Here is a 27,238-nt window from a genome sequence, read left to right on the forward strand (position 1 = left end):
ACCCAGTCTTATTTTACTATAATATAAGACCATGTATAACATAACATAACAACATAACATAACATAACATAACATAACATAACATAACATAACAACTTAACACCGGGTCTTATATTAATTTTTGCTCCAAAAGATGCATTAGAGCTGATGGTTTGGCTAGGTCTTACTTTCGGGAAAAATGGAATTTATTTAAAAGGCTGCCTCCCTGTCCTTTTCCAAGGCTGGTGCTGTTCAAGAGGTGTCTACACCGTTCCTATGGCATCTCCATTGCAACAACTCTAAGGAATAAGCCAGGTCCTGGTCTCATGACCTTACTGCTGCTAGGAGTACAGGACTCTTGATTTCTGTGTCAAATGGGGAAACAAGACTTTTTTTTTAATACCATAATGGTAATGTCATTCCATTTTTATTTCCTATGGTCCTTATACTAGCATTTACAATCATGTTGATGAATCCTATAAGCATTTCATATGATATTTTCCTCTATTCAAGATCTGATACCTTGTTTTTTTCTTTTCTGATGTCAATCTGTGGTCCTTAAGACAGATTTTTTTCATGAATTGTCACCATTGTTACACTGTGCCTTCACTGACGTCCACTGAACCTCTGGTATGTATCAGGCTCTGTGCTAGGTTCTGGGGACAAAATGGTATCCTGAGTGTTCCCTGAGAAAATTTAATAGTTGTGTGTGTGTGCGAGCATGCGTGCGCAAAGCGGGATGGAATTTATGTAAACATTCAGGAGGATTCATTGTAACACACTGGCAGTTCAGCAGAGTGGTTACATGAAAAATCTAGAGTTGTGGGTTCCAATTCCACCTCCACCACTTATTAGCTTTCTGACCTTTAGGCAGATTTCTAAGCCTCTGAGAGCATTAGTTGTCTAATCTGCAAAATGCTAATAATAATTCCAGTTTGTCAGGATTGTTTTGCAAATCAGATGAGACAAAAGTATGTAAGGCATTTATTATAATGTCTGGCCTACGGCCAGTACTTATTAGTAATTATAATAACTAGGTAACAGTTGAGTGCTTACTGTGCATCAAGTACTTTTTCAGGAACTTTCATGTCCTCGTTCATTTCAACTTTACAATAACCCTTTAAGGTGGAAACCGGTATTTTATAGATAAGTAAATGGACATAAAAGTTAGAATGTGGTACAGTATAGCTATTATTAATGCTGTTGCTATTGTCTCTATTAATATTTCCTGATTATATTATATATGTGTTTATATTATATAATTATGTATATTATATCTGTAATATAATATTTCCTATTAATTGGTAGGTTCTGTTGTTTTCCGAGTCCACTGGATTACACAATAAACAGCCTGTGATCCAGTAGTTTTTCTTTTTTTGCGAAAGGGAACTGGATCCTCTTGATTTGGGCTCTGACTGAATTTCATAGGAGTGGTTTTATTCTTTCACCACCAGATGGCAGTATATAGTGGTTATTTAATCTAATTTCAAGAGTGACGTGGTATGAGAAAGGTCTCAGAAAAACATGAGAATTGGAGCACAAATAGTGTAGGTGTGTTGCCAGGTGGCAAAGTTAGTCAGTTAGGTGACGTGGTAAATACTTCAGACAATTACTGTCACCTTTAACTCCTGGTGGCCATGGTACCACTATATGGCAGGGCCTCCTCAGCTCCGCCAGGCATGAGGTTTCATCTATAGTCTGGCCACGTCACTACGGGATCAAAGGCTCCTGCAATTCTATAGAGGTCTCTTTTGTCACAATGGCTGCTCATCAACTCCCCAAATGGCTGAGTTCAGATTGCTCTCTTGCACCTGTACATCTGGACAATAATTCTGTGGAAGAGGATGGGGGTGGAAGGCACCTGTGGGTATGGAAAGGTCCAGTTCCTTCCCCGGGACCCCAAGGCCTGCCCACGACGTGAGCTAGTCTTGGGGCCCTATTTTCTGAATAAGGATATTTGGCCATGCAGCAGGAGGTAGATAAACCACAAAATACATATGGCCAACTTTTGGGGAAGAAGTCCATTATTTTTTTAAAAATAAATTCAGAATACTGTGTTTGAAAAGGCAAAATTTGCATGTATTAGATTAAACAAAAGGCGTACAGAAATTGTCAAGTTTGTGAGTAGCTAGTGGTCAGCCCTCTAGATGCCTCACCAGCATGCCGAGATCCTTCTGTACGCTTGGTGGGAACTGTTTGAGGGAAAAAGTTTGAGAAACTATTTAACTATTATCTGGACTGTAATTCCTGGGAGTAGGTTCCTGTCTGGAGCAGACGAGATGCATTTCATTATTGAATAAAAACTGGGGTGTGTGTGTAGCAGCGGTGGGGATCCTGGTGGACACATAGAGGGGTAGAGGGCATGGGGTCCATAAGGAATCCACCTGGGTCTGAGTGGGCCTGATAATGTGCATTTCTAACAAACTCCAAGGTGGTGCTGGTGATGCTGTCTTTCGTGGTGCAAGAAAATCAGGGCAGTCCAGGCCTCTCTGCTTTGCTGTGTTGCTGGTTGGTCTAGGTGAGGTTTACTTAAAGGGGGAGGATTAACACCTCAAGAATGCTTGTGGCTTGTGGAGCTTCTGGCAAAAAGTGAGGTACTGTGTTTCCCCGAAAATAAGACCGGGTCTTATATTAATTTTTGCTCCAAAAGACGCATTAGGGCATACTTTCAGGGGATGTCTTATTTTTTCATGTACAACAATCTACATTTATTCAAATACAGTCATGTCATCTTCTTCTGGACCATCGTCATAACGTACTAAATGCATCTGCCTCGCTGACGATCTTAACTGGGGCTTCTTTTCTGGGTAGGTCTTATTTTCAGGGAAACACGGTAGCTATCATCACCACTGGCCCCTTTGGTGACAAAATGTATAGCCCAAATGAAGATGGCCAACATGATAATTTGGTTAGAACATAATTTTGGTCAGAAACTAAGACACATAGTCACTGTTTCCAATCTCATCCCCAACTGGTACAGTTTTATAATCCTCTTAAGTTTCTTAAAATTTTGTCTGTTTTTCAGAATTTGCTTTTAAACACTTTCTAATTTATGTTCAGTTTTTTTAATCTTCTCTGTGGGGGCTGTAACAGGGAAAAGTTAAAATAAACCAAGCGTCCAATAATACGGGATTAATTTGAAGCCAAATACTTAATAATTGGGGAACAGTTGGGAAAAAACCTAAGAATTGCACTGGTCCACTGCCTTCCTGCTTCCCTTGCTTGTTTGGTTTCTCAGGGTACCATAAAGCTGAGGAACCATTGCCCTCTGGATGCTGGTAGGTCCTACCAATGGAAGGTGCTGGTAGAAGACTAGATGGGAACGACAGGAGACGCCAGGGTAGTTTTCCCTTTTGCTCTCTCTGCTTTGGACAGTATCCTGTCCATCTCGGCAATGGCTGTATCTCCTCCACAGCCAGGTGCCCAACAGCTCCACCCTCCACGGTGCCAGCGAAAACCAAGGTGCCTGACCTTGGTTTCAGCTATTGCTCCAGTGTCTGGTTCTGTGTCGCACCCTAGGGTGGTAAGGTCTTCCTGCTTTGATCATCTCTGTGTTACCTCATCATCTCATTTGATTTCCCAGCTCTTCCAATACCTGCATAATCCCATGACTATACAACTTACCTCTGTTTGAAAGGAGAGGTTCCCCTTCCTGGCTAGACCTTGCCAAAGACAAATAATATCCTGGCCAAGGATTTCTGGCTATGTTACCAAATAAGACGCAACAACACTATTGGACTCTGCAAAAAATTGGTATTGTCCACTGTACGTATTACTGCTTGCTGCATGCCTGACATAGGACAGATCACAGGAGGATGTCAACTGTGGTTGGGGAAGGGACTTTAGCCCTTCCATCATCTCCGTCAAGTTTTCTTCTCTTTCCTACCTCAAATCAGTCTGTTTGTTTCACACTGTAACTACTGGACAAGTCTCTTAGATTCCCTTCCAAGCTCCTAAACGCCTCCTATATAGATATTCTAAAACTGTCACTGGAGAAAGCATAAGCAACACAAGGACCTTCACACTATTTTGAGTCATCTCTTGAAACTATTCAACATCTTAAATGGGTGTGAGGTATGGTGGCTAATAAATAAGTTTAGACGTTCTCTACGTCAGCTCACATACAGAAGGTACACCCTATTATTTGTATAGGCGCCAGGCCGTATTACCTCATCCCTGTGATCAATACAGTGGCAGGAACCTGGTTTTTAATATGCCCCTCAATGCCTCCGTGAGGCTGCAGTTCAACAGCTTAAGACAAACATCTAAAACTCTTGGACTAGGTAATCCAGATCCCACCATGTGCTTATCACTCTGCTTTTGAAGTGTGTGTTGAGAAAGTCATGCCCATTATCCCACACAGCCCAGAAGAGAAAGTGGCTGAGACCAGAGAGATGAATTAATCGTACACATCATCTCATTTAAAATGACAGATGTTCATCAATGATACGGAATTAGACATTTTCCCCAAATTCTGCTCCTTGGGTCGAATCTTGCTCGCTAATGAACAGACCATGCCATTCAAGACCAAACCAAGCGTTACTGTTTACGGCTAATCACTGCAGTCCCCAAAATCAGACCCAACTGAAGTTGGGGGCAGACAGGACCTTCTGGACAGGTTTCGATTTCTGGTAATATGAACAAGTCCACTTGGGGGAAATTCTCAGGTAACACAAGCACAGTTTATCTGAGACGCAGATTTTAAACATCTGCAATGAAGATGATGTGTTTTCACTTAACACGTGCCTCTGTGTCTTTTTCATGTGGGATTTAGTGGGCTCCTTCTATCAGCCTCTTGACGACATGGTAACAGTAGCATCTGACAAATCTGATCTTGACTCACCTTGTTGGGGTAATCTACTTGACTTTGGTTCAAGTTACATAGGAAGCTCGGTGTCACCAATCTTTTGTAGGGTATCTGCTTAGAAACATCAGAGACACCCTTGGCGTTAGTGCCTGACCGATTTTACTTTTACGTCCATGTGACCAGAAGGACTGGTCAGAAAATATGTATAAAATCACATAGGGAGTCCAGAAGAGCAAGAAGAACTTGAGAATCCAGTACCTAGAAGACAGGCTGTCTGTTGTAACTAAGGGAATGGGCTCTGGAGATACAATCTGGATGGGCCTGTTCTAAGCTGAGTGACCTTGAGTAAATCGCTTAACTTCTCTGAATCTCAGTTTTGCCAACCATTAGATGGAGAAAATAGTAGCATTGAATCGTGCAGGGTTCCTATGAGAGTCACATGATTTAAACATGTGATGGGCCTGGCAAAGTGTCTGGTGAGTAGTAGGTTCTTAATAAATGTTGGCTGCCATATGTGTTCATGGTTGTCGTCTATGAAAATGTTCTTTAACTACTGGGTGCTAGTTACTTTTAAACATTCTGAATAAAAATGGGTGGGTGATGTTCTGATCAAACTCTGTGGAACCCCATGGGAACTGGTGCATGTCTCCCACACAGGGTGTGTCTCTAATTTTAGTAAGTACCCACATCTAGGAGGTAGGAGAAATCTGGAAGAAATCTGAAACATTTAGAAAAACTTAAGTTCTGGAAATGATGAGGAAGTTTTGGAGGAGATGATACGGAGAGAAGTTTATACAATACAGTCTTATTAGGCGACAAATAATGATGGCTACAAAAGCAAGGACAGTTGGGGTTAGATGCTTTGGAGAACTAGTTCTGGGTATTTCCTGGAGTCCTAGAGTGCCCAAGCCACAAAGAATCTTAGAGAACATCCCACCTAAGCACCTTATTTTAAAAATGTGGACTCAAGGCTGGAAGAATGAAATAGAGGACAAGAATAAGCAGATTGTCCCATCTTTGTAGATGATGCTATGTGTGTAGAATTGGGACCCCAATGTTTCTTTAAATTATAGGAAAAATACATTTTGCATTTGAAAATACTTGAGTAAGGTTCACTACTGAGTACTCACTGGAGGCAAGACACTCTGCTTGTTACGAGGACAGAAAGAGGAAGAAGAGCTCTGTTGTCTGTTAAAAGGGTCATCACCCATTCACGCAACAAATATTCCTGAGCATCGATTATGTGCCAAGTACCGAACTTGATTCCAGGGATCTGGAAAGAGTTTACAGTCCAGCAAGACAGACAGGTATACGAATGAATGACTACTACCGTGTTATAAGTACTAGATTGAAATGTCATATAATATGTCACATAAGGTGAGAAGCACTTGCATAAACTTGGGAAGATCGGAAAAGGCTTTGTGGGCAAAAGTGAGCAGATCATACGCTGGTAGAGTTCCCGGGCACGTTCCGGGGGGCGTGCAATGCCCCCTCAGGAATGCAGGGGTGCTACTTCTTAGACCGGCTCTCTTAAAGCCACCCTTTTCATGTACACTGCCACCACCCTGCTCTAAATAAAAACATCATCACCTCTTCTTACCTGGATGACTGCAATAACCTCCTGTCACCTGTATCGCTCCTGTCTCCTAATCCATTTTCCACATAGGAGACACATGCTCTTTTTTAGGACACAATTTGAATCACATCACTCCCCCTGCCTAAAACTTCACAAAGGTGTCCAACGCCCTCAGGATATTTAAAAGCAGGTAACAATGAAGAAGATGATAAAAATATCAAACTTACATAGAGCTTCCTAGATACCAAGTGTCAATCTACATGCTTGAGGTACACAACCGATCCTCTTTATTTGTGGATTCTGTATTTGTAGATTCACTTACTTGCTAAAATTTATTTGTAACCCTAAAACCAATACGTGGGGTGCTTTTGAGGTCATTCGTGGATATGTACAAAGCAGCAAAAAAATTTGAGTCGTCTAGTGCACACGTTTCCAGCTAAGCTCAAACAAAGCAACACTCTGTCTTCTCTTCAGCTCTCATATTGTAAGCAAGTGGCCTTTTCAGTCTACTTAGTGCTACATTTTTGTGTTTCTTATTGGTAATTTTGCTGTTTAAATGGCCCCTAAGCATGGTGCTGAAGTGCTGTCTAGTGTCCTGAAGGGCAAGAAGACTACGATATGCTTTACAGAGAAAATTCCTTCCTGAATGAGCTGTGGTGCTCTTAGCCCTGAGATCAGTACTGATGGATTAACACTATATTTATATTTACATACATAATATATATGTATATACCGGGGGTGCCAAAAAATGTACACACGTTAAGAGATGTTAGCTATGTATTACTTTTTGAAGTTGAATTGAATTACGGTAGCAATGTGTAGTGTGACATTCACTCAAAGATGGAATTAATCAAATGAATGCTAGCATCATTCATTGTATTACAATTTTAATACAGTTTTTTTTCCTTGCTTAAAATGTGTATACATTTTTGGGCATCCTGTGTATATTAAATAAAGTACCTTTAAACAGCAACCCACATAACACAAAGTTAGGTATTGCTTGATTGATGACCATGTGGTGACCAGAGGCTCCCAGGAACCTAACCACATACGAGCATGGATTTCTCCAGGGAGTGATGGTTCACTATCCACTAACTCATTGTTTGAAGTGACTCTAGGGAATATAACTACAGTGACTAATGAGAATCGACAGAAATAACTCACTTAAAACTAGTAAGAATCTCCTAAAATAAAAAACCAAGTCTTTTCTATACCACCCTCTCGTGCATCATCTCTCCTTTTCCCTCGTGGCCACACTAGCTTTCTTTCAAATCTTTAAACTTTTAAATTCTTTTAAATTTATGTTTCCCCCTGGTCATAGGCTATCTCTTTTGCCTTCTCACACCAGCTCCAGCCAGCTTAGACCTTGGTTATTCCACACCCATCTCACCTTTCACCTTGCCTTCTTAGCACAACTTAAATCGTTTTCTTTAATGAATGGTTGTGATGTCTTTCTTGCCTTTTCCTATACAGATCCTGTGAGTCTCCTGGTCACTGCCATGCCCAACATAGCTGCTCTTAGTAGGTGAGCTCTTGAGGGAGACTGAGGAGTATGTTCAGAGAAGGAGGAGGGAAACCAGGCATTGTTATCAAAAAGCAAGGGAGGAGGGAGTTAGAAATGAGGGAGTATGCCACCACACGGTGTCAATTCCTCAGAGAACAGGAGAGGATGGAAAAGTGCACATTGGTGTTAGTAACAAGGAGGTTAACAGTAAGAAGTGAAGGAAAGTTACAGAACCACGGAGGTGGGTGTTGGGGTGCCCTGGGTTGAGGAGTGAATGGAACACATGAAAAGGAGAATGGGACTTGGATGGCATGGGGCGAAGAAGGGAGTAGTCGTAATGTAGAAAGATACAGGACTATAAGATGCTTTTTCAGGGAGTGAGAGTGAACTACGTTACATGCTGAGGAGAAAAAAGATAATTGAAAGAAGTTGAAGATAACAGAGTGAGGGGAAATAGAGGAAATCAAGTCCAGATCAATCGTGAAGGTAGAACCTTTAGAAAGAAGTGAGGATACTCACTTCTTCCTTGGAGCCTAGAGGGAAAGAGGCAAGGCTAAGAGGAGATACCCTAAAGGCTTGACTTTCTTATTGATATGGTAGGCCAGGTTGTCTGTCGGAGGGATTAGGAGTGAAAGCTCAAAGTGTCAAAGGTTTGGAATGCTGTGTGGTGGGGAAAGGCCACCATTGAAAGATGGCTGAGCAGCGCTCACAGCTAGCTGCAGTCAGTAACCAAAACAGTTGAGTGATGCCAATATGTGTAGTTCTTGTAATGTTTTCCTCTCCCAGCGATGTTCAGCCATCTTGGTAAAGGCCCATAAATGTGGGTTATTACATTGGTCCCAGGTTAGGACAACAGGGCTTGGATCTTAAGGGTGTTGACAAGAGTGGCTGAAGCAATGAGCCATGGGGTCTACATTAGATAGGTAGGGCAGTCTGCCAAGAGTTTGGCTAATAGAGAAGGGGGAGTCTTGGGGACTAGAGATCCTAATGAGGTTTAAAAAAGCCAGTGGCTCGCACCTTTGAGTATGAGAAATTTGGAGAGCTAAAAGATGGTGTTTCGACATTGGTATATTTAAGTTTATAGTTAATGACATGGCCCAGGGTGTGTCCATGGAAATTAACTGAAATGTAGTGGAAGGGGGATAAGTGGAGTGCAGAGTGTCAGGAAGGCTTGGAGCCTAAGGTACTGAATGATCTGGAATAGCTGAAAAGTCCCCAGACAAGAGCAACAAGTAGGGACAATGACAGAATAGGTAGATGCCATGAACCTCGAAGACAGATGAGGTTTTGAACGAAGGAGGCAGCTTGACCATCTAGAATTTGCAAAGGGGAACGAGGACAGTGTACATACTACTTTCAGGATCACAATGGCGGGAGAAAAGGCTTGTTCCACTGGAGTAAGATATATAACTAACCATGTCCCACGTCAGGCTGAAGATGGAAATGAAAAGGGAGTTGGGAGGAGACCCAGAGAAAAACAAAAGAAAGGAAGATCTATAATCCCAGGGTGTGGTTCCTAAACTTGAGAGTGTATCAGAATACCTTGGACGGCTGGGCATCACCCCCAGATTTTTGAAAGTGGGTCTGGGGTGGGGCCCAAGAATCTGCATTTCTGACAAGTTCCCAGGTGAGACTGATCATGTTGGTCTTGGGACTATACTCCAAGAATCACTATTTCAGAAGGAGGGTCTTTATTGGAGAAATGCCAAATTGCCTGGGGAGATTAACTGAAAATCTTTCAGTGTCAAGATTTAGTGGGGTCATGCCTCATGTCACATGTTTTAGAATTGTATCCATAAACAAGAAAAGGAGAAAGGAAATAATGGAGTTCAATTCAAACCTGAATGCACCAGAAAGAAATAGATTTTGGGGATTGCTCTGTCTCCTGGCTTTAACGTTTTCGGTAATGAAAACTGTAGTGAATGACCGAGTAATAGAAAATTTAATGGAAAGTAAAAAAAAAAAAAAAAAAAAAAAAAAAAAAAATTGACTTTTTCTTCCTAAAGCGTTAAGAAAAAAAAATATTGCTTACCTGTTATAGAGATTGTCCATTAGATTTCTCTGGAAGTTTAAGTTGTCTTCCTGCAACAATAAAAAAGTTGAAAATTGAAGACTACAAGTTGCCTCTGTGTTGCAGCCAAGTTGCACCAACAAAGTGACAGTAGAGAGCATTCTCTGAGGGGCACTAGGCAGTGGTGTGAGAGGAATGGCGTTTTGGACCTGGAACAATCAGCCCTGACAGACAGGCACTTTAAAATTCACCAGGCCTGCATGGATTTGCAGTCCAGCTCCTGACACTTGGCAATCAATGAACAATTTACCCACATTTTAGTGTTTCTTCTGTAAAATAAGATTGTAGTGATTTTTAAATGGCACACGTGAGCTGTTTATCACATGCTGGGCATGTTGGAATTGTTCAATAACCAAAAGCTATTGCTTTATTACTGTTGACCAACATCACATGACAACATGCCTTTACTTTGATGGGTAAAATTTCAACTAAGCAGAAAGAAATTCAAGGGATTTGCTTCTTGGAGACATAACAAAGTTCATGAATATATATATAATATTTCAACAAAATACATTTACAAAATAGCTTTGCTTATAACGAAAATAATGTATAAAATTTGAAAGTAAAGCAAATGTTTAGATTTTTTTTTTACCAACTTCTCCGTGATTATTAGAACTATTCACTATCTATAGACCCAAATTTTTAAAAAAATGCTCTAAGCCTACTAGCTGCTTCCCTGTTAAAAAGCCTCATGGGGTTGCATTGCCTTCCAAGTCTTGAATGAGCTCAGCTAAGCAATGAAGCCATCCCTATATGGCACTAATGGCTTTCCAAGATTATCTCTGAAACTCCTCCAGCCATCATCTCCAGCCAACATGGATTTCTCACTATTTTTGAAACACACCTATATTTTTCTGTGTCTATGCCTTCATCCATATTATAATATTTTCCTCAGATGGCATGCCTCCATGCTCATCGATATTTTGCAGAATTCTACTCGTCCTTTAAAACTTATTTCACACACCATTTCCTCCATGAAGATTTTTTTGAATCCCAACTAAAGGCAATTACCCCATTCATTTAATTTCTGTAAGATCTTCAACTACTTGGATGGCTCTGATCACTTTCTGCCTCCGGATGATACGTAGCAATTCATTTATATAACGTTCCCTCCATTAGACTGTAAACTCTCAGTAAGGGAAGGTCATGGCTTCATTGTTTATCTACATGTTGTATTTCGTTGCACAGTGACTTGCATTTAGGTGGTATATTGCATGTCTTTTAAGAATTTCCATGAAACATGTCATTGATAATTTTAAGATGCCTAATACCAATGTTTAATATTACAAAACAATAATATGCATGTTTTATTAAATCCAAGATGCACATGTATTCATTTATTTTTTTAACAGCTCTAAAATTAGAATGTATCTTACAATCATTGGCACGACATGGTTACACTAGCAGCATTGTTTTCTATTTTCTTTTTGGTGCATAAGACAATGGTACATGTTAAAATCAGTGACATCTAACATTCAATGAAATATGATATTTGAATCCTACATTATAATTTTTATCTCACGAATATATTATGCATACATTTTATTAAAAATACGCGATGTTAAATGAGTGTCTACCTTGGGCACAATTATACAGAGAAGTGTAAGACATGGTCCAGTTACCAAAGAACTTTCTAAGATAAAAACTGACAATATCCAGAGATGGAACAAGAATTCTAAGAGCTCTACGTACTCTAAAGATCATGTATCAAAATAAAAACAGTAACTATAAAATAAGTCACGTCAAAGAAATTCTATTTTTTTCTCAGGCTGACATTTTGAAATAATAAGTTCTTTCAGAAAATATTTTTGGCATATCTGCTTTGCTGGTGCCTTGGGTACATGGCTAAATGATGGGCAAGCTAGCGTTGACATTACATTGGGTTTTACATGGTGAGGACCCAATAACTCGTACAGCTAACCAGTGCTAAGCATCATGGGAGTTTGGGAGCAAAAGCAATCCCAGTGGGGTTGGGCTTCCAGGAAATGCTTTATGGAAAAATAGAGCCATAAGCGATGGGTAGAAATTAGTTAGGTAGAGAGGACAGTTTTAGTAAAAGCAAAAGCGTAGGAAAGAATATGACTTGTGCAAAGAGACCCATGTTGTGGATTTGGCGGATGGCTATGGCATCTATGATCAGGCTACCACAGCTCTTGAAAATAGTCCCAGAAGATCAAACATGACATGATTGGCATGTCATGGAGTAGATTCTTGAGCAGTGAATACAGTATGGCAGCGATATATTAGAAAGCTTCGTCTCCTAGTCGTAAGCAGGGAAAATTAAAAGGGTTAAGTACAGAGAAACTTGCTAAGAGTCGATCCTTTGAATTAAGTGACACATGAAAAGAGCCTAGTGTGTGGTTGTATCAAAGGGAATCCAGAGGAAAAAAAGCAAATTTAGAAATCTAGTTTTTTAAGTTTTCCTTGATTTCCGAGTTAAGCATTAATTTCTACTATCCCAGCTTTCTCTGAACACATTGGTTTATACACTTATTTTATATAGTGTCTTGGGAAAGTTTTGTTGCCTCGCTACCTGTTTCCTTATGTGTAAATGACAATTATAATAGCACTTTTTTTTTTCCAGAGAATAGTTAGGATTAAATAAAAGAACACAGTAGAGTATTAGGCACAGTGGTTGGCACAAACTACAATCTAAACATTGTTAGCTATGATTTATTTTTCATTCATCATCATCATCATCATCATTGTTAGTCAGTTTTCTATCTTTTTCTCCCTGCCACTATTGGAAATTCCTTGATTCCAAAGGTAGCATCTCATTATCGTTGTTTCTTCAAAAAGGAATACAAAGCAGGATTTCCACACATATGTACTGAATTTTGGGGGGTGGGAGGGTGGCGATGCCAGAAATCCATGAAAGCAGGAATTTGTGTGACAAAGGAAGGAATTATTAAAATTATTCTTACTTTTGGAGGCGATAGATGGGAAAAATGGTGGTTCCATAAACAGCGAAGACGGAAGGAAAACCATGTGCAGTATTTAAGAGATTCTGAATTCAGCACTTAGCCTCCTGAATTGAAGTGATCGATAAGAGAAAGATGGAAGAGAACAAAGGCATGCAGTCATCTTTCATTAAAAGAAAAAAAAGGGCATGGGGGCAGCCAGTTAGCTCAGTTGGTTAAAGCGCGTGCTCTTAACAAGGTTGCTGGTTAGATCCCTGCATGGGCCAGTGTGAGCTGCGCCCTCCACAACTAGATTGAAATCACTTGACTTGGAGCTGATGGGTCCTGGGAAAACACACTTAAAAAAAGGGCGGGGGGGGGCGGCTAAACTTATATAGAGAGCAACAAAAGAGATAAAAACAGAAAGTCCATGGATGTAAAGAAACTGATCTGGTAAGTCAGCAGCTCAGTATAGCCTGTAGAATCCTTACAGGCGTTAGGAAAGTTGGAATGAAGAGGGGAGGACTAAAATCAGGATAATCTGGAAGGTGTTTAAAAAGTAGTTAGGCTCCTAAATCCCTTTTGGTACACCTGGCCTTGGGGTGGTTTCCACTCTCCATCTCAACCAAAGAAGGTAGATTTAGTATCTAGGAAGAGTAAAAGAGGGTTTCTGGGCCAGGAACACAGTAGCGAACACACAGCAAAGGGTAGGGGTTTTGAACCCCAAACCGGGTGATTAACTGCATGTATGCACATGGACTGCTGAGACCCTCAGCCTGCTCCCCTCCTTGGCTCTGGAAATGCTGGCAGCCACCTGTAGTTGTCCCCCAGACATCTGAGGAAACTCTCTAACATGCAAGGCACCAAAACCAAGCAACCAACAAACAAAAAAGTTCTTGAAACAATGAGTAGGAAGAAGAAAACAAAAACAAAAACAAAAAATCAACAATTATAATCTTCATCATGTCTCTTTGTATCCAAAAAGAAGAAAAGGCTATTTTAAAAAAACAGAAAAACAAAAAAGCTCTTTGATTTAAAAATTAAAACAAGACATTTCAATAGAGAATCTAAAGAAAAAGGAAATCTCACATAAAGTAGTAAACACGATAAAGACATAGAAAATCGAATAGAAAAGATAAAAAAAAAAAGTTAGAGGTCCATCCATGAGGTCCTATATCCATATAATAGGAGTTCCAGAAAGAGAGAACAAACAAAAGGAAGGGAGATTTCATAACAAAATAATTTGAGAAAATTTCACCTAACCAAAGGAGTAAGTTTCTAAGATGAAAGCGCTCACCAAGTGACCAACACAATAAATAAAAATAGATTCAATGTCAAGACACATCATTGTCATATTTCAGAACTGGGATAAAAGATTCGGCAGGCTTCCAGAAAGGAAAGAAGAGATATACAAAGATCTGGAGGTCAGAATGGTTTAGGACTTCTTCAACAAACACAGAAATCATTCTAAACCTGGCCACACTACCAATTAAGTGAGAGGGTAGAATGAAGATATTTTCAGATATAAAAGCTTTACCATCCATATACCTTCCTCTCTTGGGAAGGAAGCTGTTAGAAGATGTAACAAACAAATGAGGGAGGGAACCAGGAGGGGGAGGCAAGGATACAGGAAGCAGAGCATTAAACACAGGAGAGTGACCAAAATGTCCCCCGATGGTGATGGCGGACTCTAGAAAGCCAGCAGTGTGCACAGTTGAAAGGACAGCTTGTTCAGATTGGAGAAGGTAAGAAGGCTCTGGCCAGTTTTCTTTAAGAGATGAAATTGGTAGAATAACTGAAGTGTCCTAAAGAGAAAGATTTACACAACAGGGAAAGAATTTGCAGTCGAATCAGTGGTAAGTATGTGGGATGCTTAACAAACGAAAAAAAGGGACAATTGTTACCTCCAGAGAAAAAGCTGTGCAGAAAGGAAATATAATTCTCTACCTGGCTTATTTATGAATAACGTTTACACAGTTACAATAAATACTAGGTATTCATCTAACTAAAATGGGAGGTTGGGGGCGGTGGGATTCCGTGGGGAGTGAGAACAGTCCTTATGTGTGGTGGGCCAGAGAACAGGAAGCTAAATTATCTTCTGTAGTAGAAGACGATGTTAAAAAAAAAAAAATAAAAATCAAGAAATGGTAATAGAAGCATTCATTTAGAGAAATAGGCAAAGAACCAAAACGAGCGAGAAGGTGATTTCCTTTGAGGAAAGAAAATGTGCTCACAAGTGAGCAGTCTGGGCTGCATTTGAAGATGTGGGAACCAATCTAGTCATAAGAGCGAAGTCATGAGAAAGGGCAAGCTAGATCAGGGGTGTCCAAACTTTTTTCAACAGGGGCCACATGTGGTAAAATACACAAACAGCCGGGCCACTCACTCGAGGTGAAGTACGTATTGCCTCACCTGGTTTACTTAAGTAAACTAAAGATATTTTTGGAATGTGCTGCGGGCCAATAAAAAATGGATCCCGGGCCGCAGTTTGGACCCCCCTGAGCTAGAGGATAGCAAGTGAAAACAAGGATGCTTTTGAAAATGCAAGCTCACAACCACTTCACCTACATTAATTAGTTAACATCAAGCGCTGTGGGCCAGGCCATGTGCTTACAGGTGATCATAGCAGGATGCATAAGACTTAAAGCTTACAACCGAGTCAGGTAGGCAAAACATTAAACAAATAATTATGGTCCAGTGATAAAATGAGCTTATAGGCAAAGTATTATGAAAATGTGGGGACCAGCAATCAACATTGCAGAATAGTCGACAGCTGCGCAGTCCACTATGGCAACTACTAGCCAACTTGCCACATGTGGCTCTTTAAATTTACATTTCTTAAAATTAAATGCATGAACAGTTTTTTGGTCCCATTGGCCACTTACATTTCAAATGTCCCAAAGCCACATGTGTTTAGTGGCTACTGTATTGGACAGTGAGACATGGAACGTTTCCCTCATTCTAGATGGTGTGGGTCTCGAGGTTCTTAAATGGTGATTTTTTTTTTTTAAAACAGAGTTTTCAAGTACATTAAATCCCTAAGGGGATCACATTCCACGGGTCTATTAGTAAATAGAGCCTTACAGAGCTTGATATTTAACCAGCTAAGTTATCTGTACAAGGAATGGAATTTTTACTCTGTTGGAAATTTAGTTTTCAAGTGGAGCCACCCCGCGAGCCAGGAAGGAGTATTTCTTACACCTCCTGATACTGTTTGGCCACCCACAGGTGTTGGGGGCAAATGCTGCTGGTGACCAGAAGTCTGTGAGTTTTGGGAAAGCACTTACGCGTAGTGGACAGAGGGGAGAGTTTGAATGTTAGCTTCACTACTTATTAGCTGTGTGACCTGGAGCAAATCTCTCAACCGCTCTGGGCCTTAGTGTTTTCAGATGTGAAGTGTATAGATAATGCATGCATCAGGATAAGCAGATGCACAAAATGGCAGTTGTCATTCTTCTCTTGTTCTGAATCTCCAACTTTCAAGAAGTGGGTTGGTAAAGAGGGACCCCCTCAATGAAGAGAGCTGGCTCTCCTCACCTCTCATTGCTTCTCATCACTTCCGTTTTCTGGCTCTTCGTAAAGGAGCTATTATTGACCAGGAACTTAAGACCAATCACAGGAAGGAGAATTGCTGTTCAAAGCAGGGCAGAGGGAAGATGGGGGAAGAGCAGTGACATTTACCTGAAGGCCTAGGACATGCCAGACCCACTTGCAAGTATTTTATGTCATTCTATAAATCCTCCCAAGGCCTAGGGGGAGTTGAAGAAGTGAGGAAGGTGGCTGGAGGGGAAGGTTTGTGGGTGGTGGGAAAGACAGCCTGGTGGGACATAAATCCACAGAGATGAGCTGGGGTTAGGTCGGGGGGGACCTGGATGCCATGCTAAGGGCCTGACTTGATGAGATTCGTTGTTCATAATAATATCTGGTGACAACACGTTGGACGCACTGGGAGAAGCCAGGGTGAATTAGAGCCTGCCCATGACTTATCCTCAGACAGGTTTTTACTCAGGAGTTTTTACCAGACAGTGGATAGTCCATCTCTGTTACCTTCTTTAACTTCCATGAGGAAAAAAAAAGTTTCTTTCCAAGGGGAGTTAAATGCTAAATATGATAAGCCTGAATTGGCACCAACACTCCTTGCAAGAATTAACTTTCCCTTGTAATTTGTAAATGCATTCAGGCTTGTTTTCGGCTTTCTTTTATGGGTTTTCCCCACCCCCACCCCCAGGCAGGGCCAATATCTGAATAGAAAGAAAAGATCTCCAGCTGGGCTCCTTTCTCCGAACAAGCTTTGCAAGCTTCGCAACATCTTCCTTGGATACGGTTCAGCTGGGGGCCTTCCCTGTATTCCAAGAGGAATTCCTGCCTCCTCACACAGGGGCCCCTTTGTTGTCTGAGGTTATGAGAAGTTAACCACTACTTTGCACAAGGAAATATCTTCTCATTGTGTGAAGGAATGATCAAAGAGGAATGAATGTCATTTAAACCAAGGGAAACAAAACCGTGATTTATATCTAGAATCTCTGCAGAGAAAAGAGAGATCCTAGTTACTTCAGTAAAGCACAGATATCGGCAGTAGAGTGTAAAACCCACTCATCTATTGAAGGATTTTAAAATTGGGTCCTTAGAATATGCCAAATTCTAAGTCTTTTCTTAAAGTAGAAAAACTTTTTTATTTTGCATCTGCTCTGCCATAAATATCTCTAATCTTTTCCAAATGCTTAAAGACCTTTTACATTAAAAATGATATATTATGTATATTTGTACGTATACATATGTGTGTGTATATATATATATGTATATATAATATACATATGTAAACGTAGATATAATTATAAAAAAGTTTGGGGAAAGAGGGGGAAAAATGGTCAGCCATAACCATAGCAACCTCACCTTGTGTTAGGTGTAAAATGTTTTTCCAGGATTTGTTTTAGTTTGTGTCCATCTACATACCAATTTCACATAATATTCACGTCCTGTTTTTTTTGTCCACTTAACATTATATCTCTCTAGCCTTTTCCATGACAATACAAAATGTCCACAATGACTGATTTAAATGACTGCATATCATTCCACGAGTGACGCTCTGTTAGCTAACTAACCACTCCTCTCTATAGCTTAATATTTTGGGAACTTTCCATTTTTGGTAAAGTTACCCTCCTTCCAAGTTCAAAGTCTACATTGCTGATTATAAACCGTACGTAATTGTAACGTGTGAGATGATATTGTTTTTCCTTGCCTTTCCATTTTTTTTCATTTTCTTCTGATATAAATCCAGAGGACCTATAGGACCCGTCCGATAGAGATCAGCCAGGAAGTTGTTTCTCCATCACAAACCAGGAAATGCTGGACCCAAATGGCATCACCACTATTCAAATTCAGAACTCCAAGTAAAAGAGCAAGGACAACCTGCCCCAGGCAGCAATGACCTGTCCCTGGCAGAAATCCTCCTTTCCCAAACAGTTAAAGACCCTGCACAACAGACCACAGGGAATCAGACTTGAATTCTTAACTTCTATTAAGTTATTCTTTTCTCTGTCTTTGCAGGGCAAGCTCTTACCAGGTGGAGGCAGCAAGGTGTGTCTCTCTCTCAGCAGCAGGGTTCCCAGGACCTATCATCCCATAACTCTGTAGGTGCCCCAGTGCCCTTTGGATATTACAATTTCTATTGATAAAATTCTTATTCCGTCTCAATTTTCTCACAGATGCAGCAATAAGGGATTTGTCTCAGATGTGCAAACTATGTTCAGTTATGAAGGGCAGGTGAGGGAGAGCAAAGGGAAGCTAAGCCTAGGGCCAAGTCCTGCAGCTGTAGTGCTGTCAGCTATTTATACTCAGGGGCTCAGGGAAGCAAGTGCCAGAAGTCACTGGGCCCAGGCAGATAGTATAGTTGCACTCAACAGATTTTCAAACCACAACTTGGGGCTCTGAATCTGATGCATGAATGTGTGTGTGTGTGTGTGTGTGAGTGTGCCTGTGCGTGTATCTGACACTTAAGCATCCATGTGTTTGATACTTTCCACCGTATCATTTTCTTCCCAGCAACTATGAAAATAACCATTACTACTAGCTCCATTTTATGAATAGCAACTTAACTAACTCACCTAAGGTTACACAACTAGTAAATGTGGAACAAGGATTCAGAGATCAAGCTTTTTCATTGACACCCTGGAGTCTTCAATATGACAGGGTGTATGCAACTAAGCCTATCATCGTGAAGGTAGGCAGGGAATGTGGGATACAGGAGGTCAATTACCTGGGCTACCAGGTAATTCATGAAGGGTCTCAAATGCAGACTCTTGACAAGCGTCTCCAAATACATGCCCAGTGCTATATTGACAGGATTGAAAGTTAATGTTCGCCACACAGCTTTGCACTTTAGTCCGATTTTTCCATAATAAGTCAGCTGCAGTTTCCTATGAACTAATACTTTATCTTGAGAATAGGAACATTTTATCACCTTTATGCATGTATGCAATATTGTAATTTGTATATGTAAGCATTTAAAATATTTTTCAATTTCTTATAATCCTGTTTTGCCATTATTTCACTACTTTAATATACGGAGAGCCTCGAAAATAACAACAGAATGTAATCTAAACCTCTTTCAACTTCTGAGACCTTGATTGGATACGACTGCTGCTCTAGAAAAACCAGGTTGTATGTTCACCACAAGTGTGATACCAAAGGAAATATTAGAGACAGATTTCTGTGCAATTAGCTTAAGGGAAATTCTTGGGGGGTGGGGGTCCTACTCTCACATACCTTTTGTAGAGACTCTACTATGTGTGATTCCTTAAGTATTGATAGTATCTCAAGAACCTGAAATGCTGATAGCTTAGGGATTGCATACTTTATATTAGCGCAGATAAGCAATCGACCCTGTTCCTCTAACTTCTGGGCCGCTCATGGAGGCAGGCAAGACGCTTGCAGTTGTGAGCCCATCGCTCTCTGCCCCAAAGCTGGCCAGCCACACCACGAGGGACTGAGGCTACATGTACTAACCGTGTGTTAACAGGAGGAATTTGAACGCATCACTTACGTTGTCCCTGGCTGAGTATCTCCCATTCTACAGTGAGATGTGTACGGTGACTTGACAATCTGGTGACTCTGTTAGTTTTAGCAGAGAGAGACAAAACAAATAAATGGCTATCAAACTGCTGTGAATGAAGATTAAAGTTAGACTCACAGCATTTGTGGGGTGAAAAGGCCCTGGGAAAAGATTAATCCAACCCCCAAGTATTACAGATTGGGATTTGAAGCTCTGAGAAGCTAAGTGACTGCCAGTATTATTTTTGCTAAATCATGCTGCTGTCCTTGTAGAGATTTAGAACTGGAGTTAGGCCACATTTTTTTTTTTTTTGTAAATAAAGTTATATTAGAACACAGCTTTGGCCATTCACTTATGTGTTGCCTATGGCTGCTTTTTTGCTACATAGCAGAGCTAAGTAGTGGCGACAGATACTGTATGAACGGCGAAGCCTGAAATATTTACTGTCTAGCCCTCTACAGAAAAAGTGCTGACTCCAGCTCTACAGAAGAAAGTATGTGAGCAGAAACTAAGGCATGCCAGCAACCATGTGAGCGAACTTGAAAGTGAATCTTCCAAGGCCTGCCAAAAGGCACCTGAGTGACCTTGAGGCAGATTCTCCAGCTCCAGTCCACGCTGCAGAGGAAGGACCACAGCAGCCCTGGCCAACAGCTTGACTACAATCTCAGAGAGACTCTAAGCCAGAGGCACCCCATTAGGCTGTGTGGGTTCCTGACCCACAAAAACAATGAGGCAACAAATGAGGTAATTTGTTACACAGCAATAGGTAACTAATACAGTTGTGCCTCTTTAGCTGGGCTCACCCTTTCAAAGTGAGTAAAATTCTACCTCCCATTGTGATCTGCTCTGTGGAGACTTTTGGACCCCACTTCCCAGCTCCAAATGGTCCCAACCATTTAGATGACCCCAACCATCAAAGCACTGTGTCAACTGCTCACTCAGTGTCTATCACACAGCCATGTGATCAGTTACGTAGCTGTCTGCCTCCCTGGCTGGTGCTGTCTTACTCAGTTTTATAACCACAGAACCTGATTTAGAGCCCATTGTTCATAATGGAATACTAATGATACTTATTGAATGCTTACTACGTGTCAAGCATTTTCCGTGCATTACCTCATTTAACCCTGAGAACAAACTTATGAGGTAGATAGTACTTTCACACCTATTTCATAGGGGAGGAAGCAGAAGTTTAAGGAACTTGCCTCATATCCTGTAGATAGCAAGTGGTGGAGCCAAGATCTGAACTCTGACTGATGCTGAAGCTGCTTGGGACCCAGAGTACCAGGATATGAGGCTCCTGTCTTGGAGCTGCCACTCTGTGGACTTGGCAAAGTCACTTACACCAAGGAAACCAATTTCCTCACCCATAAAGTGATGATGATGATGCCATGTTCCTCTCTCTCATTCAAACGATTTTAGTTTAATAATAATAAAAAAAAATTTCACCCATTCTGGCTGTTCTATGCTGGAATGTAAATTTCATAAGGAAGCTACTTAGGGTTCCATCCAGTGATAAGCACACAGTAGAAACTCAATAAATGTTTCTTAACTGACTTGTCCTAAAAATCTGACCTCATACTAGGAGATTCAAGATGGTATGGTCTGATTAAAGGAAGTAGAATGCAAGGAATGGCTTCAAGGTTAAGAAGACACCCGACTCAAGCCAAGGCCCTAACTGTAGCCAGGCCAGAATGGACTCCAACCTTCTCAGCCATGGGTTTTTGTAACTTAAATTCCTAGACTTCATGATACCATAACATCAATGTTGTGTGTTCGTCCTCTAGGAAAAGTATTATCTATTTTGGTCACACTGCAGCCAATGACCTTGGATTTAAATTGTATGTTTCCTGGAGCAGTGATTTTCAAAAGTTAAAAAAAAAAGATTGCTACTTCTGTATGGATGACCTATCTCATAATGCTTCTTTAAATGCCACTGAAAAAAAAACCACGAAGAACAAAAAACAATATTGCTGCCCACTAGGGAACAAAAAAATCTCAAGAGTCCAAAAACTTGGTCAGGCTTTCCTTTTAGTATCATTTCTGATGTAGACATCCCAAGAAAATAGAGAACCTGATATTGTTTAATATCAAAACCAGAAAAAATTCTGCCTACGAATCACCAGGAAAATGTACATTGCAAGTAATTCCCACAATTACTTGGCAATCCATCTACTTTTCTAAGGGAACCAAGAACTCAGCAGATAAGATTTGTCTCCATTAGATGACTGTTCAAATTTGAGTCAAATATGACTTGCCCAGTTATTTTTATTCCTTTCACTTAAGCATTCGTAATCCTACATAAAAACTTTTCCAGAAAATATTGGAAGTCATTTTTTCATTCATTCATTTATTTTTTGTTTTGTTTTTTATTAACAAACATTAGGTGTCTATCAGAGTAAGACGGGAAGGAGGGCTGTTCTCAAAATTTTGTGTATGAAAGTTCGCTCAGAGAAAGTAAAAAAGTTTGGTCACAGAAAGTTTGCTAATTTATAAGTTAAAATCAACAGAACAGCCCCACCTTCTGCAGTGTGGAATGAAATGTAATGCGGAAACATAGTGTTGTGGAAACAGTCCAAAACCAATTAAAGTAGATCTAAGTAACTGAGCATATAAAAATATGCGTGACAATCCACAGATCACAAGAGTATTTCTAGAGAGTGGTACCAGGTAGAAGTAAATCAAAACCAGAAATTGATAAGCTCTTGACCTACTTTTGATTCACTTAACTAAGTAAATATGAGACGGATTTAAATTCCCAATTTTTCAATCCTTAATGTTTTCTTAACGTGATATGCTAACACATAAAGAGTATTAACTTACTGTTCTTTGGGTGGGTGGGGGGGAATCCTACTGTGTAAGCCAGAGATAGCTGGAAATGGATCCTATAATCTTCATTAGGAAAAAAGGGCACAGGTACACCCAGAAACAAAATGCATGACATTTCAGGAGAAACATATAGGTAACCCATTTTGGGTAGTTTGAAGATTTCTTGACAGTACTCACTCTTGGCTGGAGGACTAATGCTGAAATTTCAACACCAGAAGAAGATGGCATGCTTTTTAGCCTCTTTTTTTTTTTTTTTTTTAAACATCGAGATAAAGAGTTATGTTCCTGTTTCAACTACATTCAAAATAGTGCCAATGTTTTGGGGAAGGCATGAATTTTACCCTGCAGTTCTGGCACGTGAAAAGTTTGTGACCAGTCATACCTCACAGGCAGTAGTATGCTGGCAAATGTTTAACAACTGGTTCTACCGAAAAAAAAATGTTTATTAGAAATAAAGGATGTATAGTACACAGTTTACAAAATAAGATAAACAATACTTTCTTTTTATTATAGATTCCACATAGACAAATTGATTGTCACAGAATGCTTTAACTGAATTTTGCCGGACTCTTCTATTCATAGTCAATCTACAGTTGTAACTGATGAACAAGTATAGTTCCGACATGAAGGTTAGTCGATATTTTCATTTATATTAACTAGTTAGGTGACAGTGAAACTACGAGCACATATGTTGGAATGCCACTTGTTTGGTAATGACATGAGCAAATTCTTTGCTGAATCAGATAACAGTTTTTGAATACTGGAAGAAAAATTTCCTCAGGAATTTTTTGTGTTATTCTCACGTAATGGTTACAGACAGCAAACATCTATGTTTAATTCGCGTTACCATTTTCTTCATCATATTCTTAAGCATAGTCAAGGAACAAAACATTAAACCGACACTTTATAGCACTTGCCAGTTTCCATGGTTTAAGTGCTCTTGTCATGGCTGATTTCAAGCTAGTAATTAATGTTAAGTCACTGAACACAAAATTGAAAAGGAATGTTTAATTGCATACCATTATACAGTATTTCTACCACACAGATACCATAGATGTACAGAACACAGAAAACAGTAAAAGAATTAGGAAAGGATGGGTTCTAAGTCCTTATTAACTTTGTTTTTAATATAATTTGTTTGCCTATACTTTCATAGAATTTAATTTTTTAATATCACCTCAAAAAATTTCTGAAATTCTGAAATTCCCCAGCCAGTCCTGGCTGGCTCCAGCACAAGATTTCAGCATTCTGAGCCTGAAGGGCAAATGCATTTCTCAGACAATTTGCCCTCATCCACACACCACTAACCTCCAATTAACAGTGACCCTACAGCCCAACTTCCCCCGCTGAGTTAATCAATCTTAAGTGGTGGGATGTCTGGCATTAAGTTTCCAGTAGAGTATTAACATTTAGTGAGAGAAAAAAATGACTTCAGCACCGTCATGTGACATGGAGGCAGTACTCAGTTTCCTCACCTGCATAATAGGGACGATACTTTTCCTCACCGGTAGAATGGGGTGATATTAAAGAATTAAATTCTGTTAAAGTAGAGGCAAACAAATTATTTAAAAAATGAAGCTAATAAATCTTCAAAACTCATCCTTTCCTAATTCTTTTACTGTTTTCTGTGTTCTTTACAGCTATTGTATCGGTATGGCAGAAATACAGTATAATGGTATGCAACAAATCTCATTAGTAATAAAAATGCAAATGAAAAGTTACATTCCCCCACCTACAGAATTGGCAGGGTTTCCTTTTTTTTTTTTTTAAAGACTTTATTAAAATATAGCTAACATATATAGTATTATATTAGTTTCGGGTGTATACCATAGTTATTCAACATTTATATACCTAAAGAAATGATCGCCATGATAAGTCCAGCAACCATGTGACACTGTACTATGCTATCACAATATTCTTGACTATATTCCCTATGCTGTACATTACATCCCCATGACTTATTTGTTTTATGCCTGGAAATCTGAACCTCTTATTCCCCTTCACCTTTCCCCCCATCTTTAAAAATTTTTCAATTAAAGTTGACATTCAATATTATTTTATATTAATTTCAGGTGTACAGCATAGTGGTTAGACATTTATATAATTTAAGAAGTGATCCCCCTGACTGGTGCAGTACCCACCTGGCACTGTGCATAGTTATGACTCTATTTGACTATATTCTCAATGCTTTACGTCCCCATGACTATTTTGTAACTACCAATTTGTACTTCTTAATGCCTTTTCCTTTTTTACCCTGCCCCCAAAACCCTTCCCATCTATCATCCCAACAAATTTAGTATCCATCTGACACCATACATAATTATTACAATATTATTGACTATATTCCTTATGTTATACCCTACATCCCAGTGATGACTCTTTAAGAACCAATTTGTACTTCTTAATCCCTTCCCCCTTTTCACCCACCCCCAAATCCTCTCCCATCTGGCAACCATCGGCTTAGAAAAGCAATTTTCAAGTGTGACTGACTGAAGGGTTTGACAACAAGCCTGGTCACAATCGGATTACTTGAGTAAATGGAAGATTGTTACCTGCCTCCCAATGATTACTGTTTTTACCTCTTCTCAGGAAATACAAAAAAAGGAAAGCGAGTAGGTAAATATGTAACTGGAGAGTGTTAGCACAGACCTCAAAGGTAACTTCTGACAGTAAATATTTTATGTTGGAACCACGGACTAGAATTTAGGAAGGCTCATTTGCCACCAGTGAAATCAGCACAGACAACTGTTATTTTGGGGAGCATCATGTTTAAATGAAAGATAAAATCTTTTAGAGTTTGTGATACAATTTTGATAAAATCTTTTAGAGTTTGTGATACTTTCAAAAATATGTTGCCCTGGAACATTTATCATCACTTTTGGGATTCCAGGCCTCTTTAAGATCCTTTCTTTACTACTTCTTTTTTATTTTTTAAAAGCAGGTGTTAAAAAAAGAAAAAAGAAAAACAACAAATACAAAAAGGCTTATATTATTTTTTAATATGTGAAATAGGGGTAATCATGCTGATCTCACAGGCTTATTATATTAAATGAATGAAAGGATTCAGTCCATGAAATGTGTCCAGCACTCCGCCTGGGGTGTATAACTAATGGTAGCTGTTGTATGCAGCATACTGCATTCTCCCCTGCATTCAAATCAAGTCAAGGTTACCTGGGGTGGAGTGGGGTGCACAGACAAAATACTTATGAAGAAGCCAGCTTCCTCCTGTCTTCTAAATGGTCAGGTAAACTGGTTGGATTGAATCCATTTTTTACCCCTAGATAAGATAGTATTTTCTTCCAAAAATAAAAAGAATAGAAGCCCATTTGTGGTAGTTATTAACCAGATCAAATCTCAAAGAAGTCAGAGATTCTAAGAGCTCCCTTGCTTTTTTATTTTATACACATTTATAAACCCTATCTTTTATTCTGGATTTCAGGGACACCAAGGATTCACTGTCAAGACACGGGTAATGTCAACAACTACCAAGCATTTCAAGCATAGAAGGTACAACAGAGCCACCAGGAGTCAGCCTAGCCTAAAGGAGTAAGAATTTATAGCATCAGCAATATATGATCATATGGCTGGGGAGAAAATACAAAGGAAGAATTACATATGAATCACAAAGCTAGAATTAGTAAAAGAAAATAATTAATAGCTGCAATCTAAAGTACCTAGATCATAGTACATATATTTATATAGCACATTACGGAAGACAATTTGGTATGTGTTTCTGGGGAAATCACAGAATTTAGCCTAGAAACATTTGAAGGTATAAAGACTTTAGGTAACCTTGTTAAATTTAGCATCATTCAAATTCTGAGATTTGAGTTCTAGTTGCAATAGCATCAGGTTTCATAAAAACTTGCTATATTCCTGGACAGAAAACATTCTAAATTGAAAAAAGTATAAAATATCATAAACCAAATGTGACCAGTTGTCAGAAATAAAATCTTAAATCATGAACATTGAACCAGATTACCTAGACTGAATTTTTTAAATAAAAAAATGTGTGTGTGCTCTGCGTGTGTGGGTGTGTGCATGCATATGGGCAAACTTAAGCTGGAAAAAAGTAGGAGGTTTTTCTCTCCTGGTGGAGTTTACATAATATACACTAGCGTTAGAATTATTCATGAGAACAGTTCCTTAAAACCATAAAACTTTTAAACTTGAATATACCCTGCTGTACAGTTCTATATGAATTTGGAAGGAATGCAAAGTAAATTCACAGGATCAGTTTCTTTAATTTAATCGCAAACCCTCCCTTCCCTGGACTATAGTAGGTGGGTTTCCTGCCGAGGAAAACACTGCGGGGAATCAGTATGGGTTTCTTCCTCTCTCTGGGCACCTGCAGGAGGAACTACGTTTTTCTGTATTTTTTCTGAAGCATTTTCTTACCTCACCAGGCTTGTGACGTTATGAGACCTATACTGGAACTCTTGTGCTGGTTCTTCTTTTTTCTTTCCCCAAAAGAGGCGCCCCCAAAGATTACATTCCAAGACTAGCAGGTTCTTAGAACTTGAC

The 27,238-nt window shown here is 39.7% G+C and overlaps 1 protein-coding gene across 2 annotated transcripts in view; it reads right to left on the minus strand.

Moving 5' to 3' along the window:
* Positions 1-27,238, minus strand: part of C5H4orf19 (chromosome 5 C4orf19 homolog) — an 81,112-nt gene that overhangs the window by 12,868 nt on the left and 41,006 nt on the right. For both annotated transcript variants that reach the window (XM_033106548.1, XM_033106549.1), the window contains exon 2: positions 9,899-9,948. The gene's annotated coding sequence lies outside the window, so the exon portion shown is untranslated. The remainder of the gene's footprint in view (positions 1-9,898; positions 9,949-27,238) is intronic.

This window comes from Rhinolophus ferrumequinum, chromosome 5 (assembly GCF_004115265.2).
Source record: "Rhinolophus ferrumequinum isolate MPI-CBG mRhiFer1 chromosome 5, mRhiFer1_v1.p, whole genome shotgun sequence".
NCBI lineage: Eukaryota > Metazoa > Chordata > Mammalia > Chiroptera > Rhinolophidae > Rhinolophus > Rhinolophus ferrumequinum.